Here is a 14,597-nt window from a genome sequence, read left to right as displayed (position 1 = left end):
AAAATCTTAAGAACCTCTGAAATAGCAGATGAACTAGTTAATTTAACTCATTAACCTAACATGAGCTGGGAGATTTTGTATTTCTTAGCTATCACAGTAAGTTTTAAGTAGTTCAAAATTCAAAACTGGGTTGCTGCTGTCACAACTGAAAGTACTAACCACTGTACGATCATTGCGAGCTACCAGAGCTTCCTTGTAAAGGCTATTCATGTTGGCACAGTGATGTGTTCAAGCTGGCTAAACGCTAGAGCTGTTAGCCAGTTCAGCTTTACTCAGTTGTTACATTTCAATTCATTCAAAAAGGGCCCTTTTTCTGTGACATTGGAATATCTCAATTGCATGCTCCTCACGTTTTCTCTCCACTTGCAACGCCTACTTCTCAAAACCCCTTGGATGAGAAAAATAGAGGTCACTCCCCTCTGACGGTTACAATGAAGGACTTGTAAAGGCACTGCTGAGATTCAAACTCAGGATCTCCTGTATACTAGACAGGCACTTTAACCAGCAAAGCCACAGCACCAACACATGTAAATCCTGGTCAGTGCAGTGACCAGGATTTGAAGAGTACTAACCTCTACTCTATATGCTCATGCGAGCTACCAGAGCTTACTTGTAGAGGATACTTATGTTGGCATGGTGATGTGTACAACCTGGCTAAATGCTGGAGCTGTTAGCCAGTTCAGCTTTACTCAGTTGGCCATTTTTCCATGACATTTGCATGCTCCTCACGTCTTCTCCCCACTTGCCAAGCCTACTTCTCAAAACCCATTGGATGAGAAAAATAGAGGTCCTTCCCATGATACATTTTCTACCAATCATTAAAGTGAAGTACTTGTAAAGTCACTGCTGAGATTTAAACTCCGGATCTCCTGTTTACTAGACAGGCACTTTAACCAACTAAGCCACAGCACCGACAGATGTAAATCCTTTTCAAATCCTGGTCAGTGCCGTCCCCATGCTTGTCTCAGCGTGAAACGGTGATAAAATAGTTCTAGGCTATTGCTTCGAATCCTATTGCTTCTAAATTCAATATGCTCTTTAAATAAATAAGACCTACACCACTTTTAACAGTACATAACTCAACACTAGTGAGACTCATGTCGCCTACGGTAGGCTTACAGTATATAAAAAAATATGAGTTAACTCTCCGCCAATAATAACATGTAGAGGATTGGAGGATTCTAAATTAAAACCAAAAGCCGCCCCATGGGTCTCCCGGTGGCGGCCAGCACGGGTATAAAATCTGCATATGTAGCAACGCATTTTTTACTGCAGGAGCCCCCATCCACAAAGTATTAAAATACAGAGAGGTGTTTGGAAAGGTATATTGTCCTGCTAATAGCCCATACTGGGCTATTATAATACTGTGTCCAGGTCAGGATAACCAAAACATTTCTTTATTAAAGACTATCAGAAAGAATGTTGGTACTTATTTATTTTGATCCAAAGCCATGAATGAGTGAGTCACTCAGCTTTATGTAGCTGCCGTGGTATATGACTGTGCCATCAACCTGATAACATAATGATATTTTGGAGGCAATTTCGTTTTCAAAAAAATGAAAGTGAGCGATTGTAATCTGAATAAAGGTCAAAATAATATTTCTTAAGTCCAAAACATTTTATTTCTGTTTTTAGAGGGAGAGTAATGCTGGGCCCATTGTGCGCAGCCCTATGGGACTCCCAATCATGGTCGGATGTGATACATAATAATAATAATAATAATAACACTTTTTGTTGTATTATTTGTTTTGTCTTTTCTGGTGGATAAAACTGAAATTGTACTTAAGCATCAAATACATTGCAGGTAGGGGGATGTTCACACTTATAGTAGCCGGGCTATAAAGAGTCTATTGTCCTGCTAATCGGGCTACAAGTGTTTGAAAATCTGTTTTCAAAATGCTACCAGCTGTCCATCACTACTGTAAATAAAAACACAGCATCTTGTTTACATTATTTACACTAACCACAATGTCACAAATAATTTGTATCTACCTTTCAAATTACTTTTACAGTTTGGGATTTACAAATATGTGCTTTTCATGTCATTTTTTGTTAAATCCTGTTTGGATTTTAACTTTTGAATGACGCCTTTAGTGAGAGGTCTAATGCTTTAATATTTAATCATATCTGCCCTCCGAATTCATATCTAAAGGGCATTATTCAAGGCATTATTAGTTACATTGTTTTAGTTTTGATAGGTTTGGATTTCTGAACTTTAAATGTTATTAATCATTAGTTGTAATAGACCTAAGGGGTGCCATCGCTGATTGGCTGCACCAGAAGTTTATGGTTATCTGTAGGAAGAAGTTATATGGTGGGTGCAATTAAGCTTGGAATGTACTGAGTGTAGGGAAAGTGATCACATGTGGCAGGCATTGACAGGTCAAGGACAGGTCAGGTCACATTAAGGGAGAAGAAAATATTATTACCCGTATCACTTAGTTTCCTGCCTAGCAATAAATACAATGTTTAGAGAAGGAGGAGACTCCACCCAAAGTGGGGTACATATACCACAACTATTGTAAACATTTGTCTAATGTATTTGTCTAATGCAGCTGTATTGACCCTCTGGGAAGAATAAACTTGGTTTGAGCTCTCATAGTGTCCGGTGAGTTTTTACTCTGAAAATTAGAACCTAACAGTTGGCGCTGCGAGCAGGGTTCACCCTGATTTGCAGTTGAACTAGAGATTCCGAATCAGTGAAACAGGAGCCAACACCAGAACTAACGTAGACACAATTCCTACACCTGTTATCAGTAATTCTGACATCTTGGGGAGATGAGAGTCGTAGGCTGACCCAATTATAGGATACGGACCTAGAAAGCCTGAGCTCATTCAGTAGTTCCATTGTATTATGACCGGTTGTAGCTTTGTGGTATATGGTAAGTCCCGGAAGGTAAACCCAGAAGGTAAACCCGAACAGGTTGGTACCCGTATAGAGATAACATACAAACTTCTCTCATGCTCCTGGTGTACTGGTGGGAGAAATGGACCAGACAGAATGGTGGTAGCAGCTCAGGTGAGAGACTTGTGTACGTGGGAAAAATGGATGTATCTATTTGGATATTGAAATCAGGATATTACCAAGGGCCATCATATGTGACATGCAAGAATTACATATGGGCCGTTGGGAAGGAGGAAGTTCCGGGAGGAGGGGGGGTGGTATTGAGGAAGGTTTACACACTGCAAACAATTTAGACTAAGAATGCATTGAGATACCGATCTTTCATTACCATGGTGGTGTTAACACTGTGGGATTTTTTTGTTGTTGGATCTTTTTAATTTGGTTTTGAATTGGGTATGCAGAATGATAGAAATTGGATAGGATAATTTATAAAATGTTTTAGTTATAATTCGGATACAGCGAGAGAGAGTTGCTCTCAATCTGTCAGGGGTGGGTCGAATGTATTGGGCCTAGGGAGGGTTTTTCTCTCTAGAAACATTATCTTTAAGTGTCCTCCAAGAGGGAGGTTATTAGTTTTACCATGTAATCAGAATTTTTATGTTAAATCGCATCAATACATAGAGATTGCCGGATGATACGGTACAATGAATTGCATACAAGGCTCATAGGCTGTGTTTTTCGTTAACACCGAAAGATGAGAATGAAGGAAACGGGCATGGAGACCAGCATTACATTTACATTTACATTTTAGTCATTTAGCAGACGTTCTTATCCAGAGCGACTTACAGTAGTGAATGCATACATTTCATACAATTTCATACATTTTTTTTTTCTGTGCTGGCCCCCCCGTGGGAATCGAACCCACAACCCTGGCATTGCAAACACCATGCTCTACCAACTGCTCTATCAAATCAAATTGTATTGGTCACATACACATGGTTAGCAGATGTTAGTGCGAGTGTAGTGAAATGCTTGTGCTTCTAGTTCCGACCATGCAGTAATATCTAACAAGTAATCTAACAATTTCACAACAACTACCTTTTACACACAAGTGTAAAGGAATGAATAGGAATATGTACATTATATAAAGTGGCATTGTTTAAAGTGACTAGTGATACATTTATTACATCCAATTTTTAATTATTAAAGTGTCCAGAGACTTGAGTCAGTATGTTGGCAGCAGCCACTCAATGTTAGTGATGGTAACGAGGGGCTGCCTGGATCTTTAATTTAAAGACCCTTGCTCCCTTCGGTCTCAACGTAGACTTTGATCTGAAGCCATTCTGTGATTATTGTGACTTTGCCATTGTAATTGTTTGTAAGCTTGTGTAGTCTAAAATGTATCTATGATTGTATGCTATCCATTTGTTCTTTTGTATGTTCTATGTATGCCATTTTTATATTTCAGAGTTAATCAATGATATTAGGCCACATTTGGCCATGATTACAGACACCTGTGTGTCTTCTGACACTATATAAACGAGTCATCTCGCAGTGTTTGTGATGATACCCTGATGAAGACAGCTTGACTGTCGAAATGTTGGATATTACATTTTTGCATCTGAGCTCCTAGAGTGTGCGGCTCTTCCTTATTTTCAAGTGATGGCTGTTTAACAGTCTGATGGCCTTGAGATAGAAGGTGTTTTTCAGTCTCTCGGTCCCAGCTTTGATGCACCTGTACTGACTTCGCCTTCTGGATGATAGTGGGGTGAACAGGCAGTGGCTCGGGTGGTTGTTCTCCTTGATTATCTTTTTGTCCTTCCTGTGACATCAGGTGCTGTGGGTGTCCTGGAGGGCAGGTAGTTTGCCCTCAGTGATGCATTAAGCAGACCTCACTACCCTCTGGAGAGCCTTACGGTTGTGGGCGGAGCAGTTGCCGTACAAGGCGGTGATACAGCCCGACAGGATGCTCTCGATTGTGCATCTGTGAAGGTTTGTGAGTGTTTTTGGTGACAAGCCGAATTTCTTCAGCCTCCTGAGGTTGAAGAAGCGCTTTTGCGCCTTCACCACGCTGTCTGTGTGGGTGGACCATTTCAGTTTGTCCGTGATGTGTACGTCGAGTAACTTAAAACTTTCCACCTTCTCCACTACTGTCCCGTCGATGTGGATAGGGGGGTGCTCCCTCTGATGTTTCCTGAAGTCCATGATCATCCTTTGTTTTGTTGACGTTGAGTGTGAGGTTATTTTCCTGACACCACACTCCGAGAGCCCTCACCTCCTCCCTGTAGGCCGTATCGTCGTTGTTGGTAATCAAGCCTACCACTGTAGTGTCGTCTGCAAACTTGATGATTGAGTTGGAGGCGTTCATGGCCACGCAGTCATGGGGGAACAGGGAGTACAGGAGAGGGCTGAGAACGCACCTTTGTGGGGTCCCAGTGTTGAGGATCAGTGGGGTGGAGATGTTTCCTACCCTCACTACCTGGGGGCATCCCGTCAGAAAGTCCAGGACCCTCTTGCACAGGGCGGGGTCGAGACCCAGGGTCTTAATGACGAGCTTGGAGGGTACTATGGTGTTAAATGCTGAGCTACAGTCGATGAAAAGAATTCTTATATACAGTGAGGGAAAAAAGTATTTGATCCCCTGTTGATTTTGTACGTTTGCCCACTGACAAAGAAATGATCAGTCTACAATTTAATGGTAGGTTTATTTGAACAGTCAGAGACAGAATAACAACAAAAAAATCCAGAAAAATGCATGTCAAAAATGTTACAAATTGATTTGCATTTTAATGAGGGAAATAAGTATTTGACCCCCTGTCAATCAGAAAGATTTCTGGCTCCCAGGAGTCTTTTATACAGGTAACAAGCTGAGATTAGGAGCACACTCTTAAAGGGAGTGCTCCTAATCTCAGTTTGTTACCTGTATAAAAGACACCTGTCCACAGAAGCAATCAATCAATCAGATTCCAAACTCTCCACCATGGCCAAGACCAAAGAGCTCTCCAAGGATGTCAGGGACAAGATTGTAGACCTACACAAGGCTGGAATGGGCTACAAGACCATCGCCAAGCAGCTTGGTGAGAAGGTGACAACAGTTGGTGCGATTATTCGCAAATGGAAGAAACACAAAAGAACTGTCAATCTCCCTCGGCCTGGGGTTCCATGCAAGATCTCACCTCGTTGAGTTGCAATGATCATGAGAACGGTGAGGAATCAGCCCAGAACTAGGATCTTGCCAATGATCTCAAGGCAGCTGGGACCATAGTGACCAAGAAAACAATTGGTAACGCATTACGCCGTGAAGGACTGAAATCCTGCAGCGCCCGCAAGGTCCCCCTGCTCAAGAAAGCGCATATACATGCCCGTCTGAAGTTTGCCAATGTACATCTGAATGATTCAGAGGACAACTGGGTGAAAGTGTTGTGGTCAGATGAGACCAAAATGGAGCTCTTTGGCATCAACTCAACTCGCCGTGTTTGGAGGAGGAGGAATGCTGCCTATGACCCCAAGAACACCATCCCCACCGTCAAACATGGAGGTGGAACTTTATGCCTTGGGGGTATTTTTCTGCTAAGGGGACAGGACAACTTCACCACATCAAAGGGACGATGGACAGGGCCATGTACCGTTAAATCTTGGGTGAGAACCTCCTTCCCTCTGCCAGGGCATTGAAAATGGGTCGTGGATGGGTATTCCAGCATGACAATGACCCAAAACACACGTCCAAGGCAACAAAGGAGTGGCTCAAGAAGAAGCACATTAAGGTCCTGGAGTGGCCTAGCCAGTCTCCAGACCTTAATCCCATAGAAAATCTGTGGAGGGAGCTGAAGGTTCGAGTTGCCAAACGTGAGCCTTGAAACCTTAATGACTTGGAGAAGATCTGCAAAGAGGAGTGGGACAAAATCCCTCCTGAGATGTGTGCAAAGCTGGTGGCCGACTACAAGAAACGTCTGACCTTTGTGATTGCCAACAAGGTTTTGCCACCAAGTACTATGTCATGTTTTGCAGAGTGGTCAAATACTTATTTCCCTATTTAAAATGCAAATCATTTTATAACATTTTTAACATGCTTTTTTTCAGGATTTTTTGTTGTTATTCTGTCTCTCACTGTTCAAATAAACCTACCATAAAAATTTTACACTGATCATTTCTTTGTCAGTGGGCAAACGTACAAAATCAACAGGGATCAAATACTTTTTTCCCTCACTGTAAGTAAGAATGGACAAGAGGAATACCTAGGTTTTCCTCTTGTCCTGATGGGTTAGGGCAGTGTGATTGCGATTGCGTCGTCTGTGGACCTATTGGGACGGTAAGCAAATTGGAATGGGTCTAGGGTGTCAGGTAGGGTGAAGGTGATATGATCCTTGACTAGTCTCTCAAAGCAATTCATTATGACGGAAGTGAGTGCTACAGGGCGATAGTCATTTAGCTCAGTTACCTTAGCTTTCTTGGGAACAGGAACGATGGTGGCCCCTTTGAAGCATGTGGGAACAGCAGACTGGGATTGATTGAATATGCATGCTCTGAGGATGCGGCTAGGATGCCGTCTGGGCCGGCAGCCTTGTGAGGGTTAACAAGTTTAAATGTTTTACTCACATTGGCTGAGGTGAAGGAGAGCCCACAGGTTTTGTCAGCGGGCCGTGTCGGTGGCACTGTATTGTCCTCAAAGCGAGCAAATAAGTTGTTTAGTTTGTCTGGGAGCAAGACATCGGGGTCCGCGATGGGGCTGGTTATCTTTTTGTAGTTTGTGGTTGACTGTAGACCCTGCCACATACCTCTCGTGTCTGAGCAGTTAAATTGCGACTCTACTTCCTCTCTATACTGACGCTTAGCTTGTTTGATTGCCTTGCGAAGGGAATAGCAACATTGTTTTTATTCGGTCATGTTTCCAGTCGCCTTGCCCTGATTAAAAGCAGTGGTTCGCACTTTCAGTTTTGCACGAATGCTGCTATCAATCCACGGTTTCTGTTTGGGGAAGGTTTTAATAGTCGCCATGGGTACAACCTCACCGATGCACTTGCTAATAAACTCACTCACCGAATAAGCGTATATATCAATGTTTTTGTTCGACACTATCCAGAACATATCCCAGTCCACGTGATCGAAGCAATCTTGAAGCGTGGAATCAGATTGGTCGGACCAGCGTTAAACAGACCTGAGCACGTGCATTTCCTCTTTTAGTTTCTGTCTATAGGCTGGAAGCAACAAAATGGAGTCGTGGTCAGATTTGCCGAAGGGAGGGCAAGGGAGGGCTTTGTATGCGTCGCGGAAGTTAGAGTAACAATTATCCAGAATTTTTCCAGCCCGGGTAGCACATTCGATATGCTGATAAAATGTAGGGAGCCTTGTTTTCAGATTAGCCTTGTTAAAATCCCCAGCTACAATAAATGCAGCCTCAGGATATGTGGTTTCCAGTTTACATAGAGTCCAATGAAGTACTTTCAGGGCCGTCGAGGTGTCCGCTTGGGGTGAGATATACACGAGTGTGATTATAATGAAGAGAATTCTCTTGGTAGATAATGCGGTCGACATTTGATTGTAAGGAATTCTAGGTCAGGTGAACAAAAGGACTTGAGTTCCTGTATGTTGTTATGATCACAGCACGACTCGTTAATCATAAGGCATACACCCCCGCCCTTCTTCTTACCAGAGAGATGTTTGTTTCTGTCGGTGCGATGCGTGAAGAAATTGAGTGGCTGTACCGACTCTGATAACGTATCCCGAGTGAGCCATGTTTCCGTGAAACAGAGAATGTTACAGTCTCTGATGTCTCTCTGGAAGGCAACCCTTGCTCAAATTTCGTCTACCTTGTTGTCAAGAGACTAGACATTGGCGAGTAGTATACTCGGGAGTGGTGAGCGATGTGCCCGTCTAAGGAGCCTGACCAGAAGACCGTTCCATTTACCCCTTCTGCCGCGCTGTTGTTTTGGGTCGCCTACTGGGATCCGATCCGTTGTCCTGGATGGTGGTCCAAACAGAGGATCCGCTTCGGGAAAGTTGTATTCCTGCTAAATTGACATTGCTCTTATATCCAATATTTCTTTCTGGCTGTATGTAATAAGACTTAAGATTTCCTGGGGTAACAGTGTAAGAAATAATACATCACATGGGCATAGAACGTAACGGATGGACGGTTCTGTACCCAGTCTTAGTCACATCAAGGGTGGTGTGAAAATATTAAACATGTACTTTTTATCTTCCCTATTTAAGTCAATATGTTTATAGGTTTTGTGGAACATAAGAGTGGTCATTGTTCCAGAGGAGGGACTGATGTGTATTGACTTGTGGATTTGAGAATGTTGTAGTATGTTTATAACTTTAGAAGTGCATTAGGAGTAGTGACTATTGTGTTATGGGTTAGATGGAATGATATATGTGCAAATGTATCTGTAGCAGGAGGCGAGGTACAAATGAGGCCTGTGGTTGAGACAGAACATTTACAAAAGCCTGTTAAGTGGGATGGAATGTGACTGGGGTGGATATTTGTGGGGGCTCATAAATTAATCTCTTTCCCAATTTCAAACGGCCAGTGAACACTTGACAGATTCCATGCAGTAGTTACTCACGGCTGTCGCTGTAGGGACAGTAATTAAAAGAGGCTATGGTAACAGCATAAAATTGGACTACGGCGCAAATGAGGGAATTTGAGGTATGCCTCATGGGCAGTGTCAGTGGTAGCAGGGGTTAATTTAGTGGCATTGTTGGGATATCATTTTATGATGACTCGTAACTGGGAGACCGATGGGATTGTAGGGGGCTGTTATTCACATGTCACAAATTAGTAATCTGGCCATAATGGGAGAGTCTATGTTGTCCCGTTGTCAGGAAATGACTCATGCATTGCAGTGTGTATATTCCCAGGTGGAAGCGACACATGAGAAGCAGAAGATAACCGAGTACACAGGCTGAATTCTGGAGATTGATTGTACATCAAGATACACCAGACTGGGGTTGTTGGGACAGCATTGGTCTGGTCCACACATGGTACTCCTTACAGCACCTGGAGCGGTAAAGATCGTCATGTCTCTCCTCGGTGGGTTCACAGTTCTCACATGAGGTGAGGTCCAGCTGCATAATGGGTGAGCTTGAAGACGCCATGACAGAGGAAGCGGAGCTAAAGAGAGAGAGAAAGACTAGATTCCCACAGTATACATGCAGATGGGTTGGGTCTGGGAGCTACTTTAACTGCCATAGTTGGGTTGGGTTAGCTGCTTTTTTGGTTAATGCATCATATGAAAGGACAGATGTTGGGGTAATTGTGCTCTAAACATTTTGGAGGCATTGACGTGTACGTCTATACAATGCTGAGTTACCTCAAGAGGATGTAGCATTGATTAGGGATACGCACTTGCCTATCAGGTGACGTGCCAATCAGGTGTCAAAGAAGGAGATGGGGAGCAAAGTGATAATGACATGGCTTGGGAACACCTCTTGGATCCTGTGGTCTGACGGGGAAGACTGGGCGAAAGCATGAGGCTTTTCAGGGATTTCATTTTTGCCAAACTCAGCAGAAAAGTATCCTGAAGGCATAGTCAGGTGAATAGAGAGTGGGAATTGACATGTTATCAAACTTTGGGTTTTCATGCATATATAGTTATGCATACCTTACCACATTGTTAATAGTGTTATGTTTTCAAATCAAATCAATGTTTATTTGTCACGTTCGCCGAATACAACAGGTATTCGCCGAATACAACCTTACAGTGAAATGCTTACTTACAGGCTCTAACCAATAGTGCAAAAAAGGTATTAGGTGAACGATAAGTTACAAATAACGCGAAACAAAACACATAATACCACAATTGGTTGGGCGCCCGTAAAACTGCTGCCCATTTCTTCTGGCACCATTGCTCATTGCTTTTCAAGTCTTGTGCTATCACTCTCTTAGGAACCAGAAGGAGAAAGTTGAAATGGAAGAAGTCAACAGCTCCAGTGGACACGCTATTATCTGTGTTCTATGAGAAATGGACATAAGATTGTGTATTGTGTGATCATAGAACAGAGGCCATGTGTCTGAGTTTGTAAACCTCACTGTGAATGTTAATTATGTTTATTTTGTGTTCATGTTTTATTGTCATTGTTTGTCCATTTATAAGTAATTTCCAAGTTTATGTAATGTTGAACAGTGTCGTGTCTTTGGCTATGCCGGATTAAGTGATATGACATGCTAACCTATAAAAAATATATATAATTAATATTACCTGATTAAGCTAATCATGTAAATGTAATTAAATAGAAAGTTGGGACACCACGGAAGAGTGTTTATAGAGCCGTTATCTTCTGAATAAACTCTTAAAGACCTATTTATATTTTACATCGATATCAGTCAATATCAACCCTTATCTTATTTTCAGTCTCATAAGGAAAGTTGTAAATTCTTGGCTATCTTCACGAACCCTGGCTAACAAGTTGAATCAGCAATACAAAATTGGGTTTAATTATTTATTTACTAAATACCTAAACTAATCACACAGAATTACAAATACACAGAATACAAATGATGTCATACAGAAAACGTCCCTGGTGGACGGAACCTGTACGATGGCTGGTTACACAAAGGAAAGGGGGTTGGGCTTGAATGAAAGAGCGGGAAGACTTAGGAACAAAGAAGCAGCAGCTATGCTATCGTAAATACATTATCTTATGCATTTCTAAATTACCGCCCATTTGGAAAAGGAAAATGCAATAAATATTTACTCTGAGCTGCGCTTTGGTATATTGTTCGTAGATGCTGGCCGGGTTGGCCAACAGATCTTCCTGTCCTCGGAAGAATGTCACTGGTGGTAAAATGGATACGTTGTAGTATCTTCATTGTGTGTTAGATTGGATCCGTCGTCCGTCCTTTCCTAGCCCACGTCTACAGCGGCCGCTGCTAACTCAACGGCTAGGAAGTATCACTTCTGTAGTGAATAAGCTCAAAGTTCATACCATTCGCCACCAAAGCTCACGCCGAGGTTGGCTTAGTTCTGTACTTGACATGTGTGTCCTTCTAACGTAGAGGCTGCAGACCTCACGTACTGGAACGTGGTTATCTTTTCGTCAAAGGCTTATATAGTGGAGAGGGGGAAGGATGTGTTTCATCGTTTATAACCCCTGTCTCTTCACAGGGGTGGGCCACTGATCAAGCAGGGCACTTTCCTTATGAAAACCCAATTCTCTCATTTGAAAGCTAAAATTACATTTAATCTCTTAACAAACAATTCAATATCAAACATTTCAATTGCATAACAATTCCATGTGACTCTGATAACTAGAGGGTGTATACTTTCCCAGGTACAGATTATGTCATCCTGTCATCATTCATAATGTCTCAGATGACAACCGAACTGACATCCGTACTCATTACGTTCCAAAGCATATTTCCAACTGGTTTCATTACCAAAATATGGTTCCTTTTCCCCATTTGTTTGATCTTCTCAGACTCTTTATATTTAACACAGGCTATTCAACAGTCCTTCAGTAGGGTCAGAAAGAGAGGGGAAGGGATGAAAGGTATTTATGGGGGGGTCATAAACCTTACCCACAGGCCAACGTCATGACAACAGTATGGTATCAGTTGTTCAAAAAGTGGGGACTGATAGGTTTATTATTTCTGAACTTTAAATGTTATTCATCAATTAGTTGTAATAGAGACCTGAGCGGTGCCATAGCCGAGGGGCTACACCAGAGGTTAATGGTTATCTGCAGGAAGAAGGTACACTACCGTTCAAAAGTTTGGGGTCACTTAGAAATGTCCTTGTTTTTGAAAGAAAAGCACATTTTTTGTCCATTAAAATAACATCAAATCGATCAGAAACACAGTGTAGACATTGTTAATGTTGTAAATGACTATTGTAGCTGGAAACAGCAGACTTTTTAATGGAAAACCTACATAGGCGTACAGATGCCCATTATCAGCAACCATCAGTCCTGTATTCCAATGGCATGTTGTTTTAGCTAATCCAAGTTTATAATTTTAAAAGGCTAACTGATCATTAGAAAACCCTTTTGCAATTATGTTAGCACAGCAATAAAACTGGCCTTCTTTAGATTAGTTGAGTATCACGAGCGTCAGCATTTGTGGGTTCGATTACAGGCTCAAAATGGCCAGAAACAAATACCTTTCTTCTGAAACTCGTCAGTCTATTCTTGTTCTGAGAAATGAAGGCTATTCCATGTGAGAAATTGCCAAGAAACTGAAGATCTCGTACAACGCTGTGTACTACTCCCTTCACAGAACAGCGCAAACTGGCTCTAACCAGAATAGAAAGAGCAGTGGGAGGCCCCAGGGGCACAGCTGAGCAAGAGGACAAGTACATTAGAGTGTCTAGTTTGAGAAACAGACACCTCACAAGTCCTCAACTGGCAGCTTCATTAAATAGTACCCGCAAAACACCAGTCTCAACATCAACAGTGAAGAGGCAACTGGGATGCTGGCCTTCAAGGCAGAGTTGCAAAGAAAAAGCCATATCTCAGACAGCCCAATAAAAATAAAAGATTAATAAGGGCAAAGGAACACAGACACTGGACAGAGGAAGATTGGAAAAAAGTGTTATGGACAGACGAATCTAAGTTTGAGGTGTTTGGATCACAAAGCAGAACATTCGTGAGACGCAAAACAAATGAAAAGATGCTGGAGGAGTGCTTGATGCCATCTGTTAAGCATGGTGGAGGCAATGTAATGGTCTGGGGGTGCTTTGGTGGTGGTAAAGTGGGAGATTTGTACAGGGTAAAAGGGATCTTGAAGAAGGAAGGCTACCACTCCATTTTACAACGCCATGTGGACGGTGCTTAATTGGAGCCAATTTCCTCCTACAACAGGACAATGACCCAAAGCACAGCTCCAAACTATCTAAGAACTATTTAGGGAAGAAGCAGTCAACTGGTATTCTGTCTATAATGGAGTGGCCAGCACCGGATCTCAACGCTTTTGAGCTGTTGTGGGAGCAGCTTGACCGTATGGTACATAAGAAGTGCACATCAAGCCAATCCAGTTTGTGGGAGGTGCTTCAGGAAGCATGGGGTGAAATCTCTTCAGATTACCTCAACAAATTGAGAACTAGAATGCCAAAGGTCTGCAAGGCTGTAATTGCTGCAAATGGAGGATTCTTTGACAAAAGCGAAGTTAGAAGGACACAATTATTTCAATTAAAAATCATTTTTCATAACCTTGTCAACGTCTTGACTATATTTCCAATTCATGTTGCAACTCATTTCATATATGTTTTCATTGAAACCAAAGAAATGTCTAAGTGACCCCAAACTTTTGAACGGTAGTGTATGTGGTGGGTGCAATTAAGCTCGGAATGTACTGGGTGTAGGGAAAGTGATCACTTGTGGCAGGCAATGATAAAGGGAGAGAGCCATGGATTAGTGATGAAGGGAGTTAAGGACAGGTCAGGTCACGTTACAGGAGAAGAAAAGTTTATTACCAGTATCACTTAGTTTCCTTCCTAGCAATAAATACAATGTTTAGAGAGAAGGAGGAGACTCCACCCAAAGTGGGGTACATATACCACACCTATTGTAAACATGTATTTGTCTAATGCAGCTGTATTTATCCTCTGGGCAGAATTAACTTGGTTTGAGCTTTCATAGTGTCCGGTGAGTTTTTACTCTGAGAATTAGAACCTAACAGTTTGAACGTGCAGACTGGAACAGCGGGAATGTTTCCCTAGTCAGCATCATTATTAGTCCAATGTCCCTTAAAGTATTGCTCTGTGCTACCCAGTGGGACGAGGTAGCACAGAGCAATACTGAACCCCTCCCCCTT

General features: G+C 42.2%; 1 non-coding gene across 1 annotated transcript; it reads right to left on the bottom strand.

Annotated features, from left to right (window-relative positions):
- Positions 1 to 446: 446 nt before the first annotated feature.
- On the bottom strand, positions 447 to 520 carry trnat-agu (transfer RNA threonine (anticodon AGU)). The gene has a single exon. It is a non-coding gene; the product is annotated as a tRNA-Thr (tRNA).
- Between the last annotated feature and the right edge of the window lie 14,077 nt (positions 521 to 14,597).

Source organism: Salmo trutta, chromosome 30 (assembly GCF_901001165.1).
Source record: "Salmo trutta chromosome 30, fSalTru1.1, whole genome shotgun sequence".
NCBI lineage: Eukaryota > Metazoa > Chordata > Actinopteri > Salmoniformes > Salmonidae > Salmo > Salmo trutta.
The sequence above is the reverse complement of the archived record's forward strand: the minus strand, read 5'-3'. Positions and strand labels throughout refer to the sequence as shown.